This window comes from Papio anubis, chromosome X (assembly GCF_008728515.1).
Source record: "Papio anubis isolate 15944 chromosome X, Panubis1.0, whole genome shotgun sequence".
In the NCBI taxonomy this organism is placed as follows: domain Eukaryota; kingdom Metazoa; phylum Chordata; class Mammalia; order Primates; family Cercopithecidae; genus Papio; species Papio anubis.
The window spans coordinates 126,096,724-126,110,781 of record NC_044996.1 but is presented as its reverse complement, the minus strand read 5'-3'; the positions used below and the strand labels follow the sequence as shown (position 1 = coordinate 126,110,781).

Here is a 14,058-nt window from a genome sequence, read left to right as displayed (position 1 = left end):
TCCACTAAAAAACATATGACGTTGGGTACAGTGGCTCACACCTGTAATCCCAGCACTTTGGGAGGCTGAGGCGGGTGGATCACTCAACGTCAGGAGTTCGAGACCAGCCTGGCCAACATGGTGAAACCCGGTCTCTACAAAAATACAAAAATTAGCCAGTTGTGGTGGCAGGCGCCTGTAGTCCCAGGTACTTGGGAGGCTGAGGCAGGAGAATCACTTGAACCTGGGAGGCAGAGGTTGTGCCAGTAAACTCCAGCCTAGGCACCAGAGTGAGACTCTGTCAAAAAAAAAAAAAAAAAAAAAGGAAAGACAATTGGGAAAATTTGAGCACTGACACTGAGAAATTGTTAATTTTTAGGTATGATAATGTAAAACCTAAAAACTGTTCATTTTTAGGTATGATAGTGTAACCATGCCTATGTTTTATAAGTGTCTTTAACCTTTTTCTTTTTTTTTTTTTTTTTTTTGAGACGGTCTCGCTCTGTCGCCCAGGCTGGAGTGCAGTGGCATGATCTCAACTCATTGCAACCTCCACCTCCTGGATTCAAGCGATTCTCGTGCCTCCCTCAGCCTTCCAACATAGCTGGGATTACAGGCATGCGCCACCACACCCAATTAATTTTTGTAATTTTAGTAGAGACAGGGTTTCACCATGTTGGCCAGGCTGGTCTTGAACTCCTAGCCTCAAACGATCCACCTGCCTTGGCCTCCCAAAGTTCTGGGATTACAGGCGTGAGATACCGTGCCCAGCCAAGTGTCCTTAACTTTTAAAGATACACACTGAAATATCTGTGGATAAAATGGTACGTCTTTGCTTTGTAATAAACCCAGCATTGCGGTGTAAAGGAGTGGGTGGGGGCAAAGGGGAACAAAATTGGCCATGCAATGATAATTACCAAAGTGGATATGGGGTAGATGGGGGTTTATTATTCTGATGGTTAATTTTATGTGTCAGCTTGACTGGGCTAAGGAAGGCCAGAAAGATAATAAAACGTTATTTCTGGGTATGTCTGTGAGGGTGTTTCTGGATGAGATTAGCATCTGAATCAACAGTCTGAGTAAAGAAGACCACCCTCACCAATGCAGGTGGCATCATGCAATCCATTGAGGGTACCAAGAGAACAAAAAGGCCAAGGAAGAGTGAATTTTCTTTTTTTGAACTGGGAAATTCATCATCTCCTTGGACATCAGAGTTCCTGGGTCTTGGACCTTCAGGCTTCAGGACTTACCCCAACAGCATCCCTGGTTGTCAGGCCTTTGGACTCAGACCAAATCACACCACAAGTATTCCTGGTTCTCCAGCTTGCATGGGACTTGCCAGTCTCTAGAATCACCTGGGGCAATTCTCATAATCCATCTCTTCCTCTAGATCTCTATACATCCTATTGGTTTGTTTCTTTAGAGAACCCTGCCTAAGACAATTATGCTATTCCCTACTTTTAAATATATTTGTGATTTTACATAAAAACAAAAACAAAAAAGGTACCCATCCTGACCCAATGATTCCACTTCTAGAATCTGTAATATGTACATCTTTTTTTTCAATAATTTTTTGAACAAAGATGTTTGTTATGGCACTGCTTGTAATAGTAAGGAACTGGAGATGACTCAGACATCCATTAACGGAAGAACAGCAAAATATATTTTGCAACAACCAGACTACAGAATAAAGTAATCATTATAAAGGGGCAGATCCATGTGTAATTACCCAGAGGAACATCCGTAACAGTAACATTTCATGGAAAATACCTGAACTAAATGAAAAGCATGACCCAATTCTTTGAAATAAACACTATTCACATGTTTATGTACATAGACAAAAGTCTGTAAGGATACATATTAAAATGTTCAGAAAATCATTGCTGGGATTTATACAAAACTGGGTATGTTTTATTAATAACCATTCTAATAAATGAATAAATTATTCTTTTTAATTTCTTGGTAATAGGTTTTTTTGTTTGTTTGTTTGTTTTTTGAGATGGAGTCTCGCTCTGTCACCCAGCCTGGAGTGTGGTGGCACAATCTCAGCTCACTGCAACCTCCACCTCTCAGGTTCAAGCGATTCCCCCACCTCAGCCTCCGGAGTAGCTGGGATTACAGATGTATACCACCACACCCAGCTAATTTTTGAATTTTTTTTTTTTTTTTTTAAGGAGAATTGGGGTTTAACTATGTTGGCCAGCATAGTCTCGAACTCATGACCTCAGGTGATCCGCCCGCCTCGGCCTCCCAAAGTGCTGGGATTACAGGTGTGAGCCACTGCGCCCGGCCACAATAGGCTCTTTTATGTTTTCTTTCCTGAGGACATGCACCTCAAAAACTACCGCATCATCCCAGATGTCAAATTAGTACCTAAAACAGCCAGACTTTCTCAACTGGGGTTCCATGACAGAATTAATCCCTGGAAAAAATTATTTGATTATTTGAGTAACTATTTTTTCAGGGCTCTCAAGGATGGTACGTAGCCAGCCTCATTCTGGATGCAGAAGAGAAATTCAATCATTTCATACAATAGATGCCAGCGGGCATTAGGACTTAATTGTCTTGTGGAACCCAACCTGGGTGGAAAATGGCTAATCTAGACACTTGGCCACCTTCTGGAAACCTGCAATAATTAAGCCTGTATTTTGACTCGGACTTTTTCCATTTTCTACCTTGATCCTGTTCTAACATATTTTATCTTTCCTCTTTTTGTCATATAGAATCTAACTGAACTAACCTGCAAACCGGATCTCTTGTTGCACAGCCATTGTACAATATTCTTTAATTTTTAAGAACCAACACAAACCAACTCAAATTTACTAGAGCATTTAAATAATTTCTAACGTCTGTGGCAAGAATATGAAAGATTGAAACTTTAATGAGGCACAACATTTCCACATCTGTAATTAGCCAACTTTTGAGGTGTGAAATATTCATGATTCTGAAAAGAATGTACTAAACTCAATAAACTCACTTAAATGCTTTTTTTTTTTTTTTTTTTTTTGAGACAGGGCTTTGTCGCCCAGGCTAGAGTACAGTGGTACAATCTCAGTTCACTACAGCCTCAACCTCCCAGGTTCAAGCGATCCACCCACCTCAGCCTCCCAAGTAGCTGTGACTACAGGCACGTACTACTACACCTGGCTAATTTGTGTACTTTTTGTAGAGACAGGGTTTCACCATGTTGCCCAAGCTAATGCTTAATTATTGATATGAGCTCAGGTTTGTTTGGATTTTAGCTTTTTGGACCAGTTACATCAAGATTTCCCTTGAATTTTCTCATTAACTTAAAATTTACCCTTGTTACTCGAAACAAAAGGTCTTTTGAGTAAAAACAAAACAAAAATCAAACATTTGAAAAAATTAAAAGCAAAGAGATTTTCAGCTTAAAAGCCACTTTAAGACAGGTGTTAAATAACTAATCCTTTTAGTGGTTAATAATCAGCTTTTGGATCTGCTTATCATTTTCAGATCCCAAGGTATCCAAGAACAAGCCTACAGATAAAAACTCCTATGTTGAATCAGTCAGCAACATCTGTTTCTGGCAATGAAGGCCATTTCACAATTAAGAGAAGGAAACTTTGACAGTGGGTCTGAATCTTGGCTGCATATTAGAATCACCTGGGAGGCTGGGCATGGTGGCTCACGCCTGTAATCCCAGCACTTTGGGAGGCCAAGGCGGGCAGATCACCTGAGGTCAGGAGTTCGAGACCAGCCTGGCCAACGTGGTGAAACCCTGTCTCCACTAAAAATACAAAAATTGGCTAGGCATGGTGGCAGACGCCTGTAGTCCCAGCTACTGAGGAGGCTGAGACAGGAGAATCACTTGAACCCCTGAGGCAGAGGTTGCAGTGAGCCGAGATCGCATCATTGTACTCCAGTCTGGGCAACAAGAGGGAAACGCCATCTCAAAAAAAAATAAAAATAATTAAAAAAAAAAAAAAGTATCACAGGGGAGCTTAAATCTGAAGACCCAGACATCAGTGCTTCTCATGCTTGACTTTCTGAGTCAGTAGGTTGGCATCATTGCTAAATCCACCACTCCCTTCTCACTCCTTGTCCTATCTCACATACATATGCATTTGACAACCGTGTACTCCTCCCTCCTTGGACTACTTTTATCATTTGATTTGCAGGATACCACACTCGCCTACTTTATTTTCTCCTACTTTAGTCCATCTCTCTGATCTTTTCACACTGGAGTGTACCTTGGCAGTACCCTTGGACATTTCATCTTTCTTGGTTACTACCCTAGATCCCTTGATCATCCATTGCTGTGACTTTTCAAACCATCCATATTCTGATGACTTCCAAATTTCTATATCCAGCCCAGGCCTCTCCCCTAAAATCCAGACTGACATATCCAACTGCCTTCTCAGCATCTTGTTTGCATGTTGATACCTCAAACTTAACGTGTCCCAACTCAAACTTTTTTTTTCCCCCTCCCTGAGACAGAGTCTCACTGTCACCCAGGCTGGAATGCAGTAGTGCATTCTCAGCTCACTGCAACCTCTAAGTCACAGGGTGAAGAGACTCTCATGCCTCAGCCTCCCAAGTAGCTGGGATTACAGGCGTGCACCACCATGCCCAGCTAATTTTTGCATTTTTAGTAGAGACAGGGTTTAGCCGTGATGACCAGGGTGGTCTTGAACTCCTGGCCTCAAGTGATCTGCCCACCTTGGCCTCCTAAAGTGCTGGGATTACAGGTGTGTGCCACCATGCCTGGCCCCAAATCAAACCCTTCATTATCCCATCAAACCTGTTCTACAGTCTTCCCCTTCTTGTCAAATGGCCAATCCATTCTTCCTCTTATTCAGGCCAAAAACTTTGCAGTCATGTTTGGTTCCTCTAACACCATTTATTGGACCAGGAGATTCCGCTGGCTTTTATTTCAAACTATATCTGAAATTGACCCACTCCTCATTAAGCCCACCCTTACCACTCTGGTCCAAGCCACGTCATTTCCTGCTTCCACACCTTCTAGTCTCAGCACAGAAGTCATAGTGATCCTCTACGCTGTAAGGCAGGTCATGTCATCCTTCTACTCAAAACTCACCAGTGGCTCCCATCTTAGAGCAAACACCAATTTTCTTTCAATGGCCTGTAAGGATCTACAAGATGTGTTCCTAGTTATTTCTCCAACCTCATCTCTTACCACTCCTGCGCCCCAATCACCTCCTATGCTCCAGCTACACAAGCTTCCTTGCTATTCCGCAAGTTGATCCCTCTACCTGAAATGATCTTCCCCCACATATCACATGGTATGTTCCCTTGCCTCTTTCTGATCTTTTCTCCATGCCACTTTCTAGTAGGTGTGGTCTTCTCTGAGCACTCAACTTAAAACTGCAATCTTCCCACCCTACTTACTGGCCACCCTATCACCCTAAACTGTTTTAATACATTTAGTTTGTTTTTTTTTTTTTCATTCTATCTCCCCATTTTAGAATGCATGCTCCAAGAGGGTAGAGATTTTTGGGTCTGATTTGTTAACTACTGTGCTTAGAACTGGATCTGGCACAAAGTAGGTGATCAATAAGCGTCTGTTAAATGAATGACTGAGCAGTTATTGTAGTGACATGGAGAGATCTCTAAGCATTGATTACTAAGTGAAAAAAACAACAGAATACCTCCTGTGTGGTCCTATAGTTTAAAAACTCTACAGTATGACATATTTTCACAGTATGTAAATGCATAGAAAATTGTCTCCAAGAATATACACCAAACTGACAAGAGAGGTTACTTCTGGAATATGGACGGGACAAGAGATTAGAGTTCAGAGGGATAACTGCTTTAAATGGATTGTTTTTCAGTTTTTCACAGTAATATACAAACATACTCATCTACTATTACTTTTGTTTTTTTGAGGCAGGGTCTTGCTTTGTTGCCCAAGTGGAATGTAGTGAGTGGTGTGTTCATGGCTCACTGTAGCCTCAAGCTCCTGTGCTCAAGTGAAACTCCTGCCTCAGAGTGCTGGGAATACAGGCACGCACCACCACACCCAGCTTTTATTTATTTATTTATTTTTGGTAGAGACGGGGTCTTTCTATGTGGCCCAGGCTGGTCTCCAACTCCTGGGCTAAAGTGATCCTCTTGCCTCGGCCTCCCAAAGTGCTGAGACTGCAGGCATGAGCCAACACACGTGGCTTCATCTATTACTTATGCAATAAAATGCACAGAATAAAAACACAACACTGGATTGGGAATCATATAGAGCTAGATTCTGGTTATTTTCACACCATTGATTACCCATTTGAATTTTGAGCAGGGCACTTAGCCCTTCTGTGCCTCCGTCCTTCACCTGAAGTGTCTGACTTTGCTTACCTCAAAGCATTGCCATGAGCTACGGGTCTGCCAGAGCATCGACTTGCCACCAACCATCCGGTCTCCCTGGCCCTCTTTTCTACACTGTGTGTCTACAAGAGGAAATTCATAGGGCAAGAGACAGAATCCCAGTAAATCCTCCTTCTAAGCCAGCCCTGAGCTTTCACACACAAAAGGTCTCATTAGATCAGCGTCCTTCCTAGGATATAGTTTGTGTTGGGTCACCTGTCAAAAACCTTACCAGAGACTTCTGCTTCCAATCAAGATGGAGAAGAATGTGAAAGGTCTTCACTCCTGTAGTGACAATAAAAACCCAAACAAATATAAAAATCACACCGAGGTCGGGCACAATGACCCATGCCTGTAATCCCAGCACTTTGGGAGGCCAAGGCAGGTGGATCACTTGAGCTCAGGAGTTTGAGACCAGCCTGGCCAACATGGTGAAACCTTGTCTCTACAAAGATACAAAAATTAGCCAGGTGTGGTGATGGGTGCCTGTAATCCTAGCTAGTCGGGAGGCTGAGGCAGGAGAATTGCTCAAACCCAGAAGGTGAAGGTTGCAGGGAGCAGAGGTCGTGCCACCAGCCCTCACTCTCCCTCTTGCTCCCTCTCACCACAGGAGCTGCCTGCTCCGCCTTCACCTTCTGCCATGAATAAAACCTGCCTGAGGCCTCCCTGGAAGCTGGGCAGACACCAATGCCATGCTTGTACAGTCCGCAGAACTCTGAGCCAATTAAACCTGCTTTCTTCATAAATCACCCAGTCTCTGGTATTTCTTTATATCAATACAAGAACGGCCTAACACAGGGATATAATATTCTATATCTTGATTGTGGTGGTAGTTTCATGGGTGCGTTTATTTGGTCAAAATCATCAAATCGTGCACTTAAAATTTTAGTTTATTGTATGGTGGTTTTTTGAGACAGGATCTCACTCTGTCACCCAGGCTGGAGTACTATGGCATGATCATAGCTCATCACAGCCTTGAACTCCCAGCCTCAAGCAGTCCTCCCATCTCAGCCTCCTCAACAGCTGGGACTACAGGCATAAACCACCAAGGCAAGCTAATTTTTTCTTTTTTCTTTCTTTTTTTTTTTTTTTTATAGACAGGGTCTCACTGTGTTGCCTAGGCTGGTCTCAAACTCCTGGCCTCAAGTGATCCTCCCGCCTTGGCCTCTCAAAGTACTAGGATTAAAGGCATGAGCCACAGTGCCTGGCCTATGGTATGGAAGTTATACCTTATTAAAGCTGACTTTAAAAATACTAGAAAACTAAGCAGTAGTTCTGATAGTGTCCTACTGGGGCAATCACTGGTGTCTGCCCTCAGATGCACTCTTGGCCTTTCTGCACCCCTGCTTTGTGTTACAGGGGAGCTGACTCCTCTAGGTTGCTATGCTCAGCTGACAGCAACCGGTGGGAGGCACTGGGGGCAGAGGGTGAGGCCCTGGAGGATGGGAAGGAAGAAGAAGCCAGCGCAGTTTCTCCCTTTTTCTTGCCACTCCAGCAATAGCCGCATCTCTGTTAGACCCAGCTCCCACCAGGCTGGCTCACAATTGTTCCAGGTGATCCTGGCACCTGGGCTCTGGTAACATCACCTCTTCCCTGGGTCCCTCCAGCCAAGGGGTGATAGCAGCTTCCTGCTGATGCTAACTTCAGGGCTGCCTCATCATTTCCGGTCTGGTTTGTCAGCTCTTCCATCACCTGTGTAACCAATTTCCTACATTGTTTCCTCTATTTTAGTATATATGCTGCCGAAGCAAGCACATAAGTTTCCTCTATTTTAAATACCTAGAGTGGTCTTTGTTTCCTGACTGGACCCTGACAGATACACACCTACCACAAGAAAGCAGGTGCCCTGCTCTGGCCAGATGCCTCGTATTTACGTACACGGAAGGGAACAACTAGAGGCGACCTGTGTCTTAGTGTGAACAATGTTCAGAGCCAAATAAATGCACAAACCCGAATGGTTGTTTTTCTACTCTACAAATAGGACCCAGTTATGTATCAGGCACAACCACCATGAAATCATCCACCCTAGCTGCCATCATCCCAACCTTTCCCAGTCTCCTGGGATCGCAAAGCACCACCTGTGAAGGCCGGGCTCTACAGTGGGCTGACAGGCCCTCTGATGGGGCTGGGCATTGCCCAGGCTGGCTTTCCCATTCACACGAAGGCAGCAGGAGCTGAAGAGTGGCCTTGCCTGAACTCTCTGTTCTGCTCTGTGACATGTCACCAGGAATCTCCACGCTGACAGATCCAGTTAAACTCTACTCCTTATTTGCAAATTGTTAACAGGGTCACCAAGCCCCATTTCTTTTTGTTTTCCTGGGCACACAGCCAGACCACATTTCCCAACTTCCCTTGAAGTGAGATTAGGACACGAGACTGACTTGTGACCAATGAAACATGCAAAGAAGTAATAAACATCACTTCCTGAGCAGGCTCCTACAACCCTCTCTAGTATAGTCAAAAGTGCAAACAACTCAAATGCCCATCAACTGATGAATTAATGAAGTGTGGCCCATCTGTACAATGGAATATTAAGCCATAAAAAGGAATGAAGTCCTGACACATGCTTCCACATGGATGAACCTTGAAGACAGTATGCTAAGTAAAGGAAGCCAGACACACACAAAATACATACTGTATGATTCCATTTACATGAAATGGCCAGAATAGGCAAAGCCAGAGAGACAGAAAAGAGACCAGTGGTTTCCTCAGGCTAGAGAGTGAGGCAGGAGAAAGGGGATAACTATTAACAGGTTGCCAAAATGGATCAGTGATTGCTTAGGAATGGGGGAGAAGAATTAAGGGAAGCCAGGAAGTGGGGGTAACTGGTAATGGGTATGGGTTTTTGGTGGCAGGGGGAGGATGATGAAAATATTCTAAAATTGATCGTAGTGATGGTTGTACAACTCTGAATATGGTAAAAAAAAAAAAAAAAAAAAAAAAAGCCACTGACTTGTACACTTTAAATGGGTTGTTCTTTGGGTCTCTGAGACAGGATCTGGGTCCGTCGTCCAGCCTGGGGTGCAGTGGCGCAATCTCACTGCAATCTCCAACTTCAGGGCTCAAGCCATCCCGAGTAGCTGGGACTACAGGCATGTGCCACCACGCCTGGTTAATTTTTGTATTTTTTTGTAGAGACAGGGTTTTGCCATGTTGCCCAAGCTAGTCTCAAACTCCTGAGCTCAAGTGATCCGCCTGCCTTGGCCCCACAAAGTGCTGGGATTACAGGTATGAGCCACTGCATCCGGCCAAAATGGGTTAATTGTATGATATGTGAATTACATCTCAGCAAAGCTGTTCCAAACACAGACACAAAACTTCTCTAACAAGTCACCATGCTCTTTTCCTATCATCTGGCTGAAAGGAGATCTGAGGACCCAGGAGAGGGCAGAACTTCAGGATGCAAGGAGACTGAGTTCATCAAGAAATACCTGAAGAAGAGACTGCCCAGCCAGGATACATCCACATTGGAATAGTGCGTGAGTGACAAGAAACTTTCATCATGTTTAGTCACTGAAACTGTGGGGCTGTTTGTTACAACAGTTACACTAGCCTGACTAATACCCAAGTCAACACTACCGAGGTGGCAGGGGTTCCCTTGGTTAGGAAGATCTGTTCCCCTCTGACTTTTTACCACATCCCTTTTTTAGCAGACACCCGGGATCTCACGCTAGGAAGACTTACATCACCACTGACCCTGACCTAGCCCATGCAGACCCCTCTACTTTTCTGCATTCCCTGCTTTGAGCCACACCCTACTTCAGTGGTTATCTTTGGGTAGTGGTATCACCGATAATTATGTTTTTATATTTTTCTGTATACAATGAGTATGTCTGACTTGGATGTTTTTAAGCAGACTCACATATAAATAAAGTAAATGCAATACATTTACTTTCTACTACCAAACTTTAAATTAACTGTAGCACCCAGACACTCATTATGTGGCTCTCTTCTAATACTATACCATGGTTGATCGTTAGTCACTTCTTCATTCACTTACCCATTCAACAATTTTTTTTTTTTTTTTTTTGAGGCAGAGTCTCACTCTGTCACCCAGGCTGGAGTGCAGTGGTGCGATCTCAACTCACTGCAACCCCCCCTTCCCGGGGGCAGGTGATTCTCCTGCCTCAGCCTCCCGAGGAGCTGGGATTACAGGCATGTACCACCACATGTGGGTTGGGGTTTCACCATGTTGGCCAGGCTGGTTTCAAACTCCTGACCTCAAATGATCCACCTGTCGCAACCTCCTGAAGTGCTGGGATTACGGGTATGAGCCACTGTGCCCAGACTTTTTTTTTTTTTTGAGAAAGTCTCGCTGTGTCGCCTAGGCTAGAGTGCAGTGGCACAATCTCAGCTCATTGCAATCTCCGCCTCCTGGGTTCAAGTGATTCTCGTGCCTCAGCCTTCTGAGTAGCTGGGATTACAGGCATGTGCCACCATGCCTGGCTAATTTTTGTATTTTTAGTAGAAACGGGGTTTTACCCCATTGTCTCAGCCCAAAATCTCCTTAAGCTGATAAGCAACTTCAGCAAAGTCTCAGGATACAAAATTAATGTGCAAAAATCACAAGCATTCTTATACACCAGTAACAGACAGAGAGCCAAATCATGAATGAACTTCCATTCACAATTGCTTCAAAGAGAATAAAATACCTAGGAATCCAACTTACAAGGGATGTAAAGGACCTCTTCAAGGAGAACTACAAACCACTGCTCAGTGAAATAAAAGAGGATACAAACAAATGGAAGAACATACCATGCTCATGGATAGGAAGAATCAATATCGTGAAAATGGCCATACTGCCCAAGGTAATTTATAGATTCAATGCCATCCCCATCAAGCTACCAATGAGTTTCTTCACAGAATTGGAAAAAACTGCTTTAAAGTTCATATGGAACCAAAAAAGAGCCCGCATCTCCAAGACAATCCTAAGTCAAAAGAACAAAGCTGGAGGCATCACGCTACCTGACTTCAAACTATACTACAAGGCTACAGTAACCAAAACAGCATGGTACTGGTACCAAAACAGAGATATAGACCAATGGAACAGAACAGAGTCCTCAGAAATAATACCACACATCTACAGCCATCTGATCTTTGACAAACCTGAGAGAAACAAGAAATGGGGAAAGGATTCCCTATTTAATAAATGGTGCTGGGAAAATTGGCTAGCCATAAGTAGAAAGCTGAAACTGGATCCTTTCCTTACTCCTTATACGAAAATTAATTCAAGATGGATTAGAGACTTAAATGTTAGACCTAATACCATAAAAATCCTAGAAGAAAACCTAGGTAGTACCATTCAGGACATAGGCATGGGCAAGGACTTCATGTCTAAAACACCAAAAGAAATGGCAGCAAAAGCCAAAATTGACAAATGGGATCTCATTAAACTAAAGAGCTTCTGCACAGCAAAAGAAACTACCATCAGAGTGAACAGGCAACCTACAGAATGGGAGACAATTTTTGCAATCTACTCATCTGACAAAGGGCTAATATCCACAACCTACAAAGAACTCAAACAAATTTACAAGAAAAAAACAAATAACCCCATCAAAAAGTGGGCAAAGGATATGAACAGACATTTCTCAAAAGAAGACATTCATACAGCCAACAGACACATGAAAAAATGCTCATCATCACTGGCCATCAGAGAAATGCAAATCAAAACCACAACGAGATACCATCTCACACCAGTTAGAATGGCAATCATTCAAAAGTCAGGAAACAACAGGTGCTGGAGAGGATGTGGAGAAATAGGAACACTTCTACACTGTTGGTGGGATTGTAAACTAGTTCAACCATTATGGAAAACAGTATGGCGATTCCTCAAGGATCAAGAACTAGATGTACCATATGACCCAGCCATCCCATTACCAGGTATATACCCAAAGGATTATAAATCATGCTGCTATAAAGACACATGCACACGTATGTTTATTGCGGCACTATTCACAATAGCAAAGACTTGGAATCAACCCAAATGTCCATCAGTGACAGACTGGATTAAGAAAATGTGGCACATATACACCATGGAATACTATGCAGCCATAAAAAAGGATGAGTTTGTGTCCTTTGTAGGGACATGGATGCAGCTGGAAACCATCATTCTTAGCAAACTATCACAAGAACAGAAAACCAAACACCACATGTTCTCACTCATAGGTGGGAACTGAACAATGAGATCACTTGGACTCGGGAAGGGGAACATCACACACTGGGGCCTATCATGGGGAGGGGGGAGGGGAAAGGGATTGCATTGGGAGTTACACCTAATGTAAATGATAAGTTGATGGGTGCTGACGAGTTGATGGGTGCAGCACACCAACATGGCACAAGTATACATATGTAACAAACCTGCACGTTATGCACATGTACCCTAGAACTTAAAGTATAATAATAAACCCCCCCCCCAAAAAAAAAAAGAAAAGAAACAGAGTTTTACCATGTAGACCAGGCTGGTCTCAAACTCCTGACCTCAAGTAATCCACCTGCCTCGACCTCCTAAAGTGCTGGGATGACAGGCATGAGCCACCGCGCCAGACCCCATTCAACAAATCTGTATTGAGTGCCTACTCTGTGGGTATCACAATGTTACTAGGCACTGGCTATATCATGGCCTAGTATACACCATGGCCCCTGCCCCCTCAGGCTTATAGTACAGCAGGAGGGATGATAGGTATTAAACAAGTAATACAGAAATTGAGTGCTATGAAGGGAAATAACAAGCACTATAAGAATGAGTAACAATAGGAACATCCTTTCCAGACTTGGTATTCTTTGCAACATCAGCTTTTCTCAGAAAGAGACACTGAAACTGAAGGATCATCAGCTTCAGTCTGGTAAGCAATGAGGGAAAGGGTATTCTGGGCGGGGGAACAGCATATGCTACCATCCACAGCTGAGAACAGCCTGCTGCCCTAAGACTGAAGGCGGATGAGGGCAGCTAGAGAGGAGCAAACCAGGAGGCACAGGCCAGGCCACATGAAGTCATTTCTATTCCTCTTATGCCAAGTTTCTCAAAGGCTCTGCCTAATCAAGGAACTTCCTACCCCAAAGGACTCAGGAGCTATTCCCCAGGTTTCACATGTCACTCCAAATGGCTTTCCAGATTCTAGCTCCTCCCAAGAAGCCTTCCCCCAAATACCCAAGGAATAGCTATTTTTCCATAAATGTGCTCCACTTACCGGGCCGTCCTCACACCCCCAACTGCACAGGAAAACTAGCACATGGGTAGTTCCTTCGTGTCTCCTGAATCCTTTTCTGCGCATTCCTGCCATCCATGAATAATCTCCCAAGGGCTGGCTGCTGGTCAGAACTTCCTTTCATCTGACTTGCTGAGCAACTATTCTTTAAAATGTCAAGAAAAGTGGCATTGTTGTTAAAATAATATTTAGTGCATGTCACCTAAGATCACCACGAGACCTATTCTGATGTGCTGCTAAGTGTCTAGGTCATTTTTCACAGGAATTTTCTCATCTCATACAGGTCCTCTGATGGTTATCACTGATGTTTCCTTTGGCTTGATGGCAGAGCCAAGATCGCCATCTGTTCTTAAAGGGAGGCATCACAGGAGAGTTTTCTCTCTGCAGTGATTCTCCTGAGCTGCTGTGAGGAGAAGCCAAATCTATGTGTGCAAATTCCAGAGATATGCCACTAAAACTTTTCTGCCTGCTCAGAATGATATTTGTTGGCCGCTCAATCATGCATTAAAAAAACAGAACCACTTTTGAATAAAGAAACATC

At 43.6% G+C, this 14,058-nt stretch overlaps 1 protein-coding gene across 2 annotated transcripts in view; it reads right to left on the bottom strand.

Moving 5' to 3' along the window:
- Window positions 1-14,058, bottom strand: part of MAP3K15 (mitogen-activated protein kinase kinase kinase 15) — a 147,789-nt gene that overhangs the window by 66,881 nt on the left and 66,850 nt on the right. The gene's annotated exons all lie outside the window — the stretch shown is intronic.